Source organism: Pteropus vampyrus, unplaced genomic scaffold, assembly GCF_000151845.1.
Source record: "Pteropus vampyrus isolate Shadow unplaced genomic scaffold, Pvam_2.0 Scaffold14, whole genome shotgun sequence".
Lineage (NCBI taxonomy): Eukaryota > Metazoa > Chordata > Mammalia > Chiroptera > Pteropodidae > Pteropus > Pteropus vampyrus.
In genome coordinates this window covers 14,465,107-14,481,880 of record NW_011888795.1, presented here as the reverse complement: position 1 = coordinate 14,481,880, position 16,774 = coordinate 14,465,107, and the positions used below count along the sequence as shown (strand labels likewise).

At 31.5% G+C, this 16,774-nt stretch overlaps 1 non-coding gene across 1 annotated transcript; it reads right to left on the bottom strand.

Moving 5' to 3' along the window:
* Positions 1-8,518: 8,518 nt before the first annotated feature.
* On the bottom strand, positions 8,519-8,622 carry LOC111734375. Its single transcript, XR_002778425.1, has one exon. It is a non-coding gene; the product is annotated as a U6 spliceosomal RNA (small nuclear RNA).
* Between the last annotated feature and the right edge of the window lie 8,152 nt (positions 8,623-16,774).

The window sequence follows — 16,774 nt, the reverse complement described above, 5'->3', positions numbered from 1 at the left end:
TTCATTTTCTGAATGTGATTATTCAGTTTTTCCAATCTTTTTAAAGAGATTATCCTTTCCCTATTGAGTATTCTTGGTTCCCTTGTCGAATATTTGACTATCTATGTGAGGGTTTATTTCTGAGCTTTAGACTATATTCCAGTCAACTCTGTGTCTATTGTTATACCAGTACTATGCTGTTTTAATTACTAGAGCTTTGTAGGATAGCTTGAAATCAGGAAATGTGATGACTCCAGGTTTGTTCTTTTCAGAATTGCTTTGGCTATCAGGGTATTTGTGTTTACATAGGAATTTTAGAGTTGTTTTTTCTATTTTTGTGAAAAATGCCATTGGAATTTTGACAGGGATTGCATTGACTCTTTAGATTTTTTGGGAAATATGGACATTTTAATAATATTACTTCTTCTGATACATGAACATTGGATATCTTTTCATTTATTTGTGTCTTCAATTCCTTTTATCAAGGTTTTATAGTTGTCAATGTATAAATCTTTCACTGTTTTAAAACATTGTCTTTACTATCCTGCAGTTTCATTAAAATATATCTGGCTAAGGCTTTATTTTTATATATCCTGTTTGTATTACGCATTATGTATCCTACAGCTTATAACTGTTTCATATGTAGTAATACTGAAATATTGTTAGGTAAGATTTATTGAAATATTATTTTGTATCCTCTTTATCTCTCTTTTTTGTAATTCCTAATAGAAATATATTTGACCTTTTACTCTATTTTCCATGTGTCTTAATTTCTCTTCTCTTTCATGTGCTTTATCTCTTTCCCTCTTTCTGCAACACTGGGTGATTCACTGAGATCCCATATTCTCAATTCCTTGGAGTCTATGCTCAAATTCATCTTCTCAAAGCAGCTCTCTTGAAAACCATATGTAAATATCATCTTTTTATTCAGAATTTTTTATAATCTCATTCTAATTTATTTTTCTTAGATTTACCATTACATAGTCTATTAAATATTAAGTTCTTAAGTTTCTTTTTAGTCCATTAAAAATGAGCTCTATGAGAAAGACACTTTGCAATTTTTATAAACTCCTTTGTTTTTGGTTTTTTAAATCTTTCTGTCTTAAAAAAATTTAGCATCATATTGATTTATAGTCAGATTTACTTTTAAATTCTCTTTAATCAAATCATTTTTTTAAATTTATAGCTCGTTTTAAATTGTCAAGTTTTGAAATAGACTAATATTGGCCTCTAAGTGAATTAGAAACTGTTTCCTCCTTTTCTATATCCTAAAAAGTAAGAAAACGTTGTAATATTGCTACCTTAAATGTTTGCTGGAATTTTCCAATAAAGCCCTTTGGGCTTGAAGTTTTATTGGTTGAGAGGGTTTAACTGTGAATTCAAATTTTTAGATAGATATATAACTATATAGGTTATCAACCTCTTTTTGAGAAAGTTTTGGTAATTTCTTTCAAGGATTTTGCCTATTTTATCTTAGTTATCAAACTTGCTGGTATAAAGTTGTTCATAATATTCCCTTGCTATCCTTTAAATTACTGAAGGATATGTGCTTATGGCCCCTCTTTTATTCCTGATATTGGTTTTTCCCCCCTACTTCTCTCTCACTCTTGATTTTTCTGTGTTGGTGAGTCCGGCTAAATACCTATAAATTGTATTGATTTTTTTTTTTTTTAAAGGAACTAGCTTTTGGTTTCATTGATTTTATTGCTCGTTTTTATGTTTTCATATCTCTTTATTTCTGCTCTTATTTCTATTATTTTATTTCTTCTGTTTTAATTGAATTTAATTTGCCCCTCTTTTTCTAGTTCAAACACTCTGTAATTCTCTAATTTTGGCATTTAAAAATAGAGATTTTTTTTTCCCTAAGCATCACATTTGTTGCATCTAATATATTTTCCAAAGTTAGGTTTTCCTTTTTATTCAATTCAAAATATTTATTATTTTCTTTGTGGCTTTCTCTTTGATCTATATGATATCATGTTTAATTCCAAAATATTTGAACATTTTTCATATATCTTTTTGTTACTGATTGTTGGTTAAAGCTGTTTTGGTCAGAGAATGTACTGTGTATTATTTCAATTATTTTGAATTTGTTAGAGTTTGTTTTATGACACAAAATATGATCTGTCTTACTGAATATTACATGTACACTTGAAAAGATTGTGAATTCTACTATTGCATAGAAATAGTCTCACTTAGATCAAATTGAATTCTAGTGTTATTTAGGTCTTTTATATCCTTACTGATTTTCTATCTACTTATTCTATTTATTTCTGAGAGAAGTATTGAAGACTTAAACTATAACTGTGGATTTGCCTATTTCTCTTCAATTATGTTGGTTTAGTTTTATGAATTTATATGCTTTGTTTTTGGATATAACTACATATAAGATTGTCCTATCTTCTTGATGAATTATTGATAAATTATTATTATGTAATGTCCCTCTTTATCTCTTGCAATATTTCTCGTTCTGAATACTACTTTTTCTGGCAATAATGTAGCTATTCCAGCATTACTTTTATTGATATTTTTACTAAATAATTTCCATATCTTTTCTTTTAACTTATATATGTATTTATATTAAAGAGAATTTATTATAGATAATGTATAGTTGGGAATTCCTTTTTATTCATTTTGATAATATCTACTTTTTAATGTGGTTTTCAGAAATTTTATTTAATGTAATTATTGGTTTGTTTGGATTTAAATCTATCATTTTGATAATTTTTCTCTGCAGTCTTATCTGCTTTTTGTTTTTCCTTTTTTCTCTTTTGGCTTGAGTATTTTTATTCTATTTTACCTTTACTTATAAGAAGACATAAATTACATACTTTTTTTGTGTTTGCTCTATGGTTTATAACATATTTTTATGTTATCATGCTCTACATTTTAATAGTATTACACCACTTCAAGTAAGTACAAGAAACTTACAACAGTATAATTCTATTTACTTCTTCCATTCCGTGTGTTATTGTTTAGCTTCTATGGATGCTAAAGTCCTACAATTTATTGTTCAATTTTTGTTTTAGGCAATCAGCTATCATCTTTCCTTTCTCTCCTTTCTCTCCTTTCTGCCTGCCTGCCTGCCTTCCTTCGTCCTTATTTCCTTCCTTCCTTCCTTCCTTCCTTCCTTCCTTCCGTCCTTCCTTCTTTTACATTCTTTTCTATTTATGTTTCATTTTGGATAATTTTTATTTACCTATCTTTTAATTCACTGGTTATTTTTTCAGTAGTATATGGTCTGCTGACAAGCTCTGTGAAAGACATCTTCATCTTTAATAGTTTTTTTTTTTTTTAATTAGCCCATACTTAGCTTTTGAAAATAGCTTTTTTTCTCTCTGCTATAATTTTCACCTTTTCCACTAGGTACTTTAACATATTAATCATAGCTATTTGAGAGTGATACATTTCTTGTGCTTCTTATTCATGGATAGATTTGTCACAGGTGTAGGCATTTTTTTTTTTTTTTCTGGTCAGTTTTAGGCAGGATTTGTGTGCCTGGGCCTCAGGTTTGGGGCTTTCTCTCCATTCCTGCTCCTCTTTCCTGTGGCAGCCACATTCTAGGTGCTTTTAGGCAGAGGTTTTCTGCCTTCCCTCCAGTAATAGCAGATCTTTTTTTATCAAGAGTGTAGGATGCTAAGTTTTAGTAAGAGTTTTGCTACTACCTCCAGCTCAGCAAAAATGGATCTCTGGCTGTGTCCTCAGAATGAGAGATTTTCCTTACCCTTTACCTGAAGCAGACAGATTTTACTTCTACTCCTATACTAGAAGCAATGTATCTCTACCCATGCTCTGGGAGTAAGAGAGTTTATTTCCCTTTTTTGGCAGATTAAGGCTTTTGTTTAGCAGGAGAGAATAATTCAGGGAAATAATGCAGCTTTTTGCCTGGTCATCAGCAGCTTACAATGACCTCCTTTATGTTTATGCCACTGAGGCGATGCTCTACCTTGTCACTTGTGCTGCCACCAATTTTTTTTGTACACGTCTGATGGAGGCCTGTTGAATACAGAATATGAGTGCGAACTCCCTTTGGGTCTGGCTCTACCAGCTATTCTAAACTGAAACAGTGATCTATACTTGGAATTGAAGAATTCGTTAAACTTTAGCTGATTTATTTTTTTTACCCAATTGTTTGTTGTATGTTTCATGCTCTGCCAAAGGTGAACAAGTTTCTATATCTTGGCTCTTTTGGGATGAGGCTTGTCCTTGCTTAGAAGTTTACTTTATGTGCCTTGTGACCGCAGCTCTTTGATGAGCTTAAGAATAATTACCATTTTGTAGACTATGTGGCTTTTCTCAAGGTTAGGGAAGGAGAGTTGCTTTGCATCTTTTAACATCTTCAAGAAAAAATAAGCTTTCAGCTAATGCTAGTACAATGGGAGGTGCGTAACAAACTTTTGAAACCGTGTTTTTACTAGTTCCCTAGCTCCCTCCTCAAGCTTGTACTTCCTTTCTGTTTTAATGTCTTGCAGAAGCTATGAAACAACTGCTCAGATATCTAGTAAATACAGAGGAAGCCACTATGTTCTTGCATAGGCTATGGGCTTGGAAAGACACTGAGTTTGTAATTATTTAAATCTATTTTATTAAAAATTTTGAAATATAATGTTTTCTTTCTCTTCTAAACAGTATGGTAGATAGCCAGAGTATCAGTCAAGTGATAAATTAGGAAAATGTTAAAAGATAACAGAAGGGAAAAAAAAGCAGGAAAGATAGATCCTGACTCTGACTCACTTAGATGTGGTAGAAGAATTTGGGAAATAAAATTTCATCAGATTAGGCAACTCTCACATTCCCTGTTATCACCTTGGAAATTGTTAGAGACAGGGGTGGTTTGGTAGATAGAATGTGTCTCCAACCACAAAATATAACAGCTTTGAAGAATAAGGTACCTAATATCCAGCTCTCCAAATTTGGTGATAAATATAAATGACATTTAGCCTTCTTAATAACATAAATAACACTCACAATCATGGAGCCAGATTTTCTGCTGGAAAATATAATTTTGGGCTTTACATAGATTTTGTTAACTATTTGCAACTAGACACCAATGACACTTGGCTTTTCCAGGTAATATGTTAGACATGAGAATCCTATGTGTGCCAAACTGTTTGAATTAGGTGCTTGGTTGTGAATCTCCCATCTAGATTATTTGGCATCTCCCCCACAATTTTCTTTTTATCTGTAATGAGAGATGCCAGTAAAATTTAAGTTCACCCTGCAAACAAAAATCTTGAATTGCAGCAGGAAGCTTGAGAGGGCTATGTAAAGAAGGGAAAGAGGAGAGTTCTACTCTTTTCTCTAAGATGATTGTATGCATCAGAACTTCAGGTAGCTTTCCACATTGACTGCGGTAGCTTCTCAGCTTCTCTCAGGTAACTATACCTGTTCAGGAGGAGGTTATATACTGCTTTATTATCATCTTTCTAAGAAAAAAAAAAAAGCAAGCTTTTTAAGTAATTAAAAATGATATTCTTCAGCAAACACAGTAATTTATTAGCAAACATACACAAAATAGTTCTACAAGCTCTACCCAGTCTTAGCATTGTTTGTTTGTTTGTTTATTTGTTTCATCCTGCACCTAGAATGAAGTTTCACTCAAGACAAATGAAATACTATAGCAATAGGATTCAGCTAACTAACTGGTTAGAGTTGAGAAGCCAATAACCCCAATTTAGTGTTTAGATAGAAGCCTCCATGGGAATCAAATGTAGGGTGCCATTCTTAAAGGTAAATGTCTAGTTAGATTCTTAAACTATATTCTGTGATAGAGTAAATGTTTCTAAAGTAGTTTAGTCTCTATTTTTAAAATCACTAGTTTCAGCAATAAAATCTATTTCTAATATTATTTTATTAATAATGACTATAGTGTTGACTAGCCAATAAAGACACTCAAAACACGTGTAGTAGCCACTTCTGGTATGTGTCTGTGATTATGATTTAACTCATTCCCACGTCAAATTATTCTTTCCTCTGTTTCAACAAATGTCTGTCATTGAAATAGTGAGGTTGATAGGTGCTGCATAAAGAGAACTTTGATGAGTGTCAGGCTGGGCAAAGGGAGCTTGAGGTCAAATGTTCGGAGTAGAGATTTCACTGATTTCCTGCGAGAAATATGTACCTTTAATTTTTTTTCCTAATAAGTGAAGAAGTTTGGAGATTTTTTAAATCTCCGAGCAATCTACAGTATTATAAATGCACCTTTCCTTGATATATGTATATACCCCATGTAAGCAGAAAAATGTTAATAGTTTTCCAGACTAATATTCCATTTAGAGGAAGAAGGGCATAGAGTACTGTTCAAATATATAATTATCTTCTATAGACCAACCTCCTCGAATCAAACAAACAAACAAACAAACCAGACCTGGAACTGTTTTTGGTGCTTTATTTTAAGGAAAGAGACTATACAAGATCCTTTTAGAGAATTGGTCAAAAGAGTCACTTTTTAATTTCTTTCATGTCTTCCATCAAAAAATTCAAATCAATTTTCCGTGTGAGCTACATCTGCAAGGATATACAGAAGTTGCAAAAAACAAAACAAACAAAAACCTCAAAGAAAGATTTAATTGTGTTCATTAAACTATATTTACATAAACCAGGATGTGGCTCAATCTATTTTGAAAAGATATTTAACATTAAAGGTTAAAACAAAAAGGAGCCTCTAGTTAACCTTCAATTAACCATAGCTGCTTGGAACTTTCTTATTAACCAAGATTTTATTCATTCTTATGTTATTTTTATGACATTCAATTTTATTTGGTTTCTTCAATATATTTCTCAGAAGTAAAATAGCTTTATTTTATGGATGGAAATAAATCAAAAAATGTGGAAAGCTTCCTGTCTGACCTTCATAAAGTCATCTCCCTGAGGTTCTTTTCTTATTTTTAAAATGACAATAATGAGGTCTACTCCACTGTATCGTGTGTGGGAAAATGGAATGTAACCATGAGGAGAAGCAGGGTAGCGACAAAAAGACTAAAGGTTTGGAGCCAGGTAGATGTTGTTTCCACCAAGTACAAACTTTATAACATTGAGCAAGGTATTCATATCTCTAAGCCTCTATTTCCTCATCTTTAAAATAAAAAATGTTATTCCTAATTGGGAAATATGATTTAGATAAATTGATGTATGTAAAGGACATAGTATATAAAAAGGCAAAAAATGATAGCTGCTATGGTCCAAATATTTGTGTCCCCTCAAAATTCATATGTAAAATCCTAATGACCAGTGATAGTATTCCAATGTGGGGCTTTTGGAAGGTGATTAAGTAACGAGGGCAGAGCCCCGTTGAGTGGAATTAGTGTCCTTATTAAAAGAGACCCTGGAGAGTTCCCTCACCCCTTCCTCATGCGAGGTTACAGAGAAAAGATTTGATCTCAGAAGCAGGTTCTCACTAGACATTGAATCTGCCATTCAATGGCAGATTGATCTCAGAAGCAGGTTCTCACCAGACATTGAATCCATGATCTTGGATTTCCCAGTCTCCAGAACTGTAAGAAGTAAATGTTTGTTTGTTTGTTTGTTTGTTTGTTTGTTTGTTTTCAAGTAGCTTGGTAGAACACATAAAGATTTGTTGTTTGTAAGTGACCCTATCTCTGGTACTTTGTTATAGCAGCCAGCCTAAACAGAGTAGGACAGTAGATTTTTTTCAATAGAGAGAAGACCTTGAATATGACTACAAAGAAATAGGACAATGAGCATTTGGCCTTGTGTGTTTTAACATTATTTTTTTGTCTCTTCTAGAAAAATTTATTTCTCTTTATTCAATATCCATACCCATAATCATGTACTCTAAATAGTGTCTCGCTTGAAAAATTCGTAATTATTTTTTTTTTAAATCCTGATCAAGATCAAAGTTAGGCTTCTGAAGGGTCTTGTCCCACATTCTTTGTTTCTCAGAGAAATGGGGAAAAATTTGGAGTGCTGGAAGAGAAAGTCATAGTTATATTCTAAAGCAGTGGTTCCCAAACTACTTTGCATCAGAGTCACCTGTGTAGCTCTTAAAAATTCACAGATTCAGGGTCCCTATCTCTAATTCAGTAAATCTGATGTGTACCAATGGAATCTTTGTTTCCTCAAGTAATTTAATTTTTTTTTGTAACTGTGGTAAAATATACATAAAATAAAATTTACCATTTTAACCATTTTTAAGTGTAAATTTTGGTAGCATTAAATCTATTCAATTTTTGTGCAACTTTTACCATTATACATCTCCAGAATTCTTTTTATCTTACAAACAGAAACTCTATACACATTAAATAATAACTCTCCATTTCTCTGTTCCCCAGCTCTTGGCAACCACTATTTTATTTTCCGTCTCTATGAATTTGACTACTCTACTTATCTTATACAAGTGGAATTATATGGTATTTGTCTTTTTGAGAGTGGCTTAGTCCACTTAGCATAATATTTTCAAGATTCATTCATGTAGCATGTATCAAAATTTCCTTTCTGTTAAAAGGTAAATAATATTCCATTGTTTGTATATACCACATTTTGTTTATCCATTTATCCATCAATGGACAGTTTTATTTTTTAAAATATGAACTACTTCACAAACTAGTGTGTCATTCTTATGCAGATGCCATGCTAATCTTCTCTGCTTGTTCCCATTTTAGTATATTGCTGCCAAACTGAGCTCTCCAAATGATTTTGAATATTACTGATAAGGCAATTTTTCCAGCAGCACATCGGTGAAATGTTAAATAAATTTAATTGAGTGACCAGTATTTTATAAACATAGAATAGAAGGAAAAAAAAATTATGATAATAAGGAATGTATTATTTAAAAAATTTTGTTTTTGTATATGTGCCTGTTTCTTGTGAGGTTGGTTTGTATACTATGTTAGGATTTAAAATGTATTTCTTATAGGTGCTTTCAATCAAAAAGTGTGAAAACCACCTGTTCAAAGAACCAGAATATAGAAGATGATTAGATGATAAATAAATTAACATAATGCCCTCAGCTTGAAATGTGCTATAGAATTATAGTTATGATTTTACTTTGAAGATATTTAAAATAAGAGAATGTGGAGAGAAATATAGAAGATTGACAACCACCTTCTATGAACTGATTTGGACTCCACGTTTCATCATGGAGGTCTGAAAATTGCTTATTAATGAATCATTTTCATAACACTGCATCTGGAATTATATATGAATTTGGTGTCTCTCTGATATCCTGTGCTTTTATAAACTCCAGAAGTAGATAAAGAATTGCTAACAGTGGTAGCGAAGAGGTGTGAGTGCCACTGGTAATTCAAGATTCTGTTCCAGCTTAGGAAACATAGTACCAAAATCAAAATTAATTTTCTTCCCTTTGGCATTTTTCTCAAGCATATGTGGTTTTTAAATTATTGTGATGACTTCTATCGCTTTATTAAAATATACAGGATGTATTTATCTAAGATAAATATGATTTTACTCGGTATGTTTTTCTGAAATAACAACACACAATATGCATCAGAAAATAAGGCAATTACGTAATAATATAACTAAATTGTATTTGGTTCTGCCAGAATTTATGAAAGATATATTTAACAGATGTAAATGTTTATATTAGATCATATGGAATATAATTATTCATCTGCCTTTTAAAGAAGTGTGGAACTCCTGTTCATCCACAGGAGAGCTATTTTATATTGCCTTACATATTCCGTATAAGATTCCACCAAAAAACCTACGAGTTGCCTGATGCCGACAGTAGCATTAATAAGGGCAAACATGGTATTCCCAAGTTACCTAAGTTTATTTTTGTTTTAATTCAAAGGGAAGATGGTGGCATAAATAGATGATAGATAGATAATAGGTAGGTAGATAGGTAGGTAGGTAGATAGATAGATAGATAGATAGATGATAGATAGATGTTAGAAAAATTGATAGATAGATGATAAGAAGAAGGTATTGTAAAAAATGATATAGTCTAAATGTAGAATTAAACTTTAAAAAATTATAATAAATGGAGACACAATTAGGCTTTAAATACATAATAAAAACTGTGTTCAGAACTATAATACTAGTTTATAAGAACATTTTATATTGTATCTCTTCATTAATCCTCATTGCTATGTGAAAAAGACAGAACTGAACACATTTTACAGAGGAGAAACCAGATGCGACATTAAGAGCCTTGCTGACTCAACAGGCCATGGATGTATCAGAGTCAGGAATCGATCCTGGGCCATGGCTTCAAGTGCAGGCAGCGTTGCACAAACTGCTGTGCCAGGCAAGTAAATTTCTTCACTACTGTTTGTTTTTTTCTTAAAATCCTCCAATTTCAAGAATGAAAAACTCTTGGTCAAATAGTTAAGCCTTGAAAAAAATTATTGATAATTACCACAAACTTCTAAACCGAAAATACGGAGCAAAACCAATCCACTTCTTTCCCCATTTTGCAAACACGCTCTCAGCAGAGGTTCTAAACTTGGGTGATGTACAGAATCAGTGACAGAGCTTTGGGAAAATGCAGATTTCTGAGCGGCATCCAGACTTATACATTGCCCAGAAATCTTTCTTTTCTTAAAGGTCCACGGTTGATTGTGATGCTCAGTTAGGTATGGGAAATGCTGCTTTAGAGAAAAGTGCTTTAGAGTAGTTTTGGTGGAAAACCTAGTAGAAAAATCAATTAAAAGACAATATATATTTTATTTACACACTATAGTCCACAAGTCTGAAGAAAATCCACATTTTGTGTAGCCAGAAGTTTATACAAATCAAGGGACTTTTTAAAAAGAAAAAGAAAATATAATTATGAAGATAAAATTTGTTTTAAAAAGGAATTTTTTTTCTATTCTTAGAATAGGAAAAAAAATCAACGAATTATACATTTTTAAAAAGTTTTAACCTACCATACACATATTAATTAGCTGCCAGAGGCAAAGCTGTGCTTATGAATATCCTGAAAATGACTCCACATTAGTAAATATCTTCCTCGTTTTTTTTTTTAATGAAAGAATGCCCATAGTTTATTCAACATTTGCGTTGTTCCCAATATTTTTCAGTAACAATCTTATGTATATGTATTTTCATATTATTGGAAATGTATGCTCAAGAAAAATTTCTAGAAGTGGGATTATTGGGTCAAAATGGAAACAAATATGTAATTTCTTTAGATACTGCTAAATTTCAGTCGTAACGGTTGTACCAATTTTCTTTCCCACCAGCAATATGTGAAAGTATCTATGTCTCCATAACCTTGAAAAAGAGTATTGTTAGTCTTTTTAATTTTCACCAATCTGATAGGAGAGAGATAGCATCTTTTTGTGTAGTTTTAATTTGCATTTCTTATGAGTCGAACATTTATTCATATGTTTAACAGTTACTTTTATAGATTTCTTGTGAATTGAGAAGATATCTTTTTAAACAGAAAACTGAAATAGTCTGGCTTTTTCCCTAGGTGTGATAAATATACTATAGAGTCTTATATGCTGATTTCTACTTCCATAAAATACATTTTACATTTACTGTAAATAGCGTAATCATATAATTAAACAATGAATAATGGCTTGTTATTTTCTTACTGAATGATACATCTTAAAGTTATATGTAATAATTTTTATAATTCACACAACTGGTCCTAGGGAAGAATAAAAAAGGAGCCAATTCCATCAATAGGCATTGGCAATTATTAATTAAGAGTGTTTGCTAAGTAGCTGATCCTAAATAGTGACATTTAGTACAATATTTTTGAAGATGTTTCACATGTTTGGTCATTCTAATATCATCCTTTAAAATGACTTCTATAAAATCTAGAAACGTTCCACTACTTTATGTAATATTGTGTTAATGAGACCACAAAATAAATGTGCCACAGAACAACAGTCCTGTGTTCAATATTCACATTTATTAGTCTTTATTTAAAATTATCCATTTTTTGCTAATCAGATAGTTTCAGTTCAGATAATTGCACATTTACTTTTGTGGGTGCAAATGATGTTTTATGTTTTGTTATCAACAACATAAATGTTTTCAGTCGCAAATGTTACACTGGTCAAAACTCATGTAAGAAGATTGGTTGTGAAACATATAAGAGTAATAGCAAAATACTTTGTCTTTGAACTGAGAATAGAAAGGGCAATTTTTATTGTCTTTGTTTTTCATTTGCAATAATTGTAATGTCAAATAAAATTTTCTAGAATGCTCATTCAATGAAAAATTATAATGAATGATTTGAATCAAATTGTATTTTTTAAGAAAATATTCTATTGTCAGAAAGATGTGATGATAATTTTCTAGGATAATTTTTTAATAAACATAGTAAGGTCCTAAATTTTGTTTTTATGTCTAATTTGTTGATTTCATAAAAGTAATTTGCTTTAGTGAGCAGGTTAGAGTTGCATTTGTTAATTCTAAGTTGGGAATTTGATATGGCTAATACTTTTTTTATTCCCAATATTTTGATCAGCAAATATAATCCTCATTTATTAAAGAAATCACTTGATCCATTAAAATTTTGTATTTGATGAGACAATTCCCTTACTCATTGTCATTGCTTTGATCCATATTTTTTTAATAAAAAATGTAGATTTCATAGAGTTCTGCTCAAATATGTTATACCATTTTGTTTACTAGAAGTCTTTTAATTTTGATTGTTTTCATTTTTTAAAAAGTTAAATTAATTATTTCTTTGGAGTTTTTAATGTTTTCTCTACAGACTTTTCTTTTCTCAGCCCCCAAATACTCTCTGTTTTGACTATGATTTGATGTATTAATTAACATTGATCTGAATTAATTGGAAAGGAATTATATAGTTTTGTTCAAACTGTACATAATGTGAATATGTTCTCTTCAAAATGTAGATTAACACAATGCAAGAGATAAAAAAATTGAAAAGCTTCTTATGTTTTTAAACAGTTCTTTTCAATAAAGAATTTAAAATTTTAATTAAAATTAAAGTCAAGATATAAATTATATTTAATGTGTATTAGAAACTTAAGCCAAAATAATTTAACACCTACATTTTAAAATTGAATACATTACAAAATTTAATCTTTTAAAATACTTGTCAACTCCGTATACGAGTCACGAGAATTCTGAAATAATCACTCCTCCATTTCAGTGGAAGCTGCCTTTAATAGAACAGCAGAATTATTCCCATCTGTCCATCTTCTTTCACTAGAATATGTTCTTATGACAAATATGTATACATTTACTTTGAATATCTAGGAGGAAGAAATCACATTCAATAACCAGTGGTTTTTTTTTTTCAGATAATTTACACTGTAGTTTGAAAACAAACATATTATACTGTATTTTATTAGATCGATTAAGCTACTTTCATAACCCTTAATCTAAAAAGCTTATTAATTAGGCAACGTGTTTTACTTAGTGATAAAAACAAAGAATATAATGACGTTTTATCTCTTTCAAAAGGTTCCGAGGCCCTTTAAATAAAACTTGAAACACTTTATTATTTTAAAGAACTCTAGAAAAAGAATACTTTTTAAAAAATTCAAAAACCTTTTCTATTTAAGAGATATTCAGGTACCAACAACCTGAAAAAAAAACTACAAAAGCCAGGTAATTATTTTCCCTGGTGGTTTACACAGTAAGTTCATTGGTTTGGGTTTAAAATCTAACTGGAGCTCATTTCTTTCAAGTCTTTCTCTCCCTTCTAGAACTTCAAACTCCTAATTAAACACTTTCCATTTTTGATAATAGTTACAAATAAGTGAGTGCTTAAGAGAATCAACTGATCTCCAAGAGATCTTTCATTTCTACATTCTTAAATATTGCCGACTCACCAGGTGGCTCAGTCACTAATACATATAATGATTTAAAATTTTGATTAATGTTTCTAATTTGAAAAAGTTAAGAATTACTCAGAATCTAAATGTGTGTCAAATATCAGTCTTCACATTACCAGGCTCCTGGTGACACACTGAGAGCAGAGGTCAAGATGGAAATGAAAGTTGAAGTTGATGTTGCTGTCATGCCAGTAAACAGATCAGGCAGAGCTAGTCCTCTCAGCTGAAGCAGAGGCAGGTCATGACTTTGTTTTGTTGCTCCAGAGACCAACAGACTGATCTCAAGCTGGGCCGAATCTTTGTGGGATCCCTTGTGTTCCTCAAAGTTCAGATTCTTTATTCTAAGAGATTGAAGAAATTATTTCATAGTATTGTGCCTGTCAATGACTTCAGCTGTCACAAGGCTAAGAGCCTGTGACCTATTACTGCTAGAGCAATAGTCTGCAGCAGAACCACTGAATTCCCTCCAAATGTCAATTCCCAGGGATGCAAGCCAAGGAGAAACTAAAGAGGCAACCAGTGTACCTGCAGTACATTTTAAGAGGCAGCATGAAAGTGAAAGGCAGCAGATTATGTCATCCCACTTTGGCATAAAGATTATTTTGATCTAAAAGTAATTGAGAGGACGCAGACACAAGAAAAGCTCTCTGCCCTCCCCCTATTTGCCTAAAAGCAGGACATAAATTTTTAAAGGTGTACCCCCCTCCCCTCTCTACCAGAAAGGATAGAGTTAGTCACTGAAGACAATTCTAGAACCTTATCAGCCTAAGAACACCACCAGAAGAATCTATATAACAGACCTGGCTAAAACTTCTTTCTAGCTGTGAAAGTCCTAAATGACATCTTTCAATGTAAGGCTGTTTTGCTTACATTGAAAATCTGTTATTTATAATGTAGTCACCTTCATTAATTGTCTTAGCTAGATCTTCTGGATAACTTGCTATAGTTTCTACATCAGCATGCTCTGTTTCGCCTTGAACTCTTATGTTATGAAAATGGTTTATTTCCTTAAACCGCATGAACCAACCTCTGCTAGCTTCAACTTTTTCTTCTGAGCTTTGTCACCTCTCTCAGACTTCATGGAATTGAAGAGAATTAGGGCCTTGCTCTGGATTGAGCCTTTGTTTAAGAAATAGTTGTGGCTTGTTCAATCTTCTATCCAGACAAACTAAAACTTTCTCCATATCAGCAATAAGGCTTTTACCTTTTTGTCATTTGTGTTCACTGGAGTAGCACTTTTAACTTTCTTTAAGAACTTTTCCTTGCATTCATAACTCGGCTAATTGGTGCAAGAGGCCTAGCTTTGACTTATATCAGTTTTCGACATGTCTTTATCACTAAGCTTAATCATTTCTAGCTTTTGATTTAAGGTGAGAGATTTGTGCCTTTTCCTTTCATTTAAACACTTAGAAGCCATTGTAAAGTTATTAATTGGCCCGATTTTAACTTTGAGTCTCAGGGAATAGGGAGGCCTGAGGTCAGGAGGAGAGACGGGGGAATAGCCAGGTGTAGAACAGTCAGAAAACACATTTATCGATTAAGTTTGTTGTCTTATATGTGCATAGTTTATGGTGCCTCAAAAATAATTATAATATTAACATCAAAGACCACTGACCACAGATCACCATAAAAATATAATAATAATTACAAGTTTTTAAATATTATAAGAATTACCAAAATGTGACACAGAGACAGAAAGTGAATAAATGCTCTTGGAAAAATGGTGCCAATAAACTTGCTCTACTCAGGGTTGTCACAAACTTTTAATTTGTAAAAAATACAATATCTACAAACCACAAAAAAATGAAGTACAATAAAATGAGGTATGCCTGTATGTAACTCCTGCCTCTTGTATCTTGATCGTAACACAGGAGACTCAGACTTGAGACTTACTGGAAGTTCAGTATACAGGTCACTAGGAAAGAAAAAGCCTGGCTGACCTTTCTCTGAGGAAAGTGACATAGCTATAAATGGTCGGCCAGGGCTGGAATGAGTATCAAATGATTAAAAGCAAATTAGCCTTGCCTCAAATTAATATGCATCGAAGAAGTTTTTAGGTACCAGAATATCAAAGCCTGGTGTGATAGTAATAATAGCATGTTTCCAGGTGTCATCCAGAAGTAGGAGGTTTGCTTTAGGAACCAAGTCTTAAGGAATCATACATTTTTGTAGTGTGCAAATTAAACTGAAATTTATTTTACTTTATTTTTAACTTAATGTTTTGTACAATTGTTTCTTGTCAATATGTTCTAGAGTTTATAAATTATAAAATTTGCTGTTATTTTGTCTTAAAGTATTTATTATTTCATTTATCAATACTGTTTCCTAATTTAATGTTTTTTGTCTTGAATAGTATGTTTTATGAATTAATATCCCCTCTTCATTTTCTTTTTGTCTGTTTGTTGATAAATATCTCATCCTTTCTTCTCTTTTCTCACATTAATTCTTAGTCATTATTTCGGAAGAGGCACATATTGTTTGATTTTGCTTTTACCCACTGTGAAAAGTTCTATCTTTTATGAGGGTGGCTCGGCCTACTCACAATTATTATTATATCTGATATTTTGGTCTTAATTTGCTCATCTTTTCAAATGCTATATACTTTATCTCCTTTTATAGTTTTCTTTTTATATATAGATATTTGGTTCACTTTTACTTTCTTTTGTGATTTCAACTGCAAGCTCTATTTTTTATAATTCTGATAAAAGTCACCTTTGAGTATTACAAATATTGTATATTCGTATAATAATCAAACTCAAGGATTAAATGATGCATTCAAAAAGGTTCTGTAATTAAAATGAGGAATTTATTCTACTTTGATTCCTTCTTACTCTCATTTCTCCACCATAATTCCCCTGCTTCACTTTTTAGTATCTATTTTATATAATTAGAACTCAGATAATTATTGATAAAACATCACTCTTATATTACTTACTTTTTATTTTAAGAAATCTTTTGATATTTATTTTATCAACTTATATTAAAACTTTAATTAGCTTTAGCTCTATGATTAACATATTTGAGGGCTCATCACTGTCTTTTTAAAT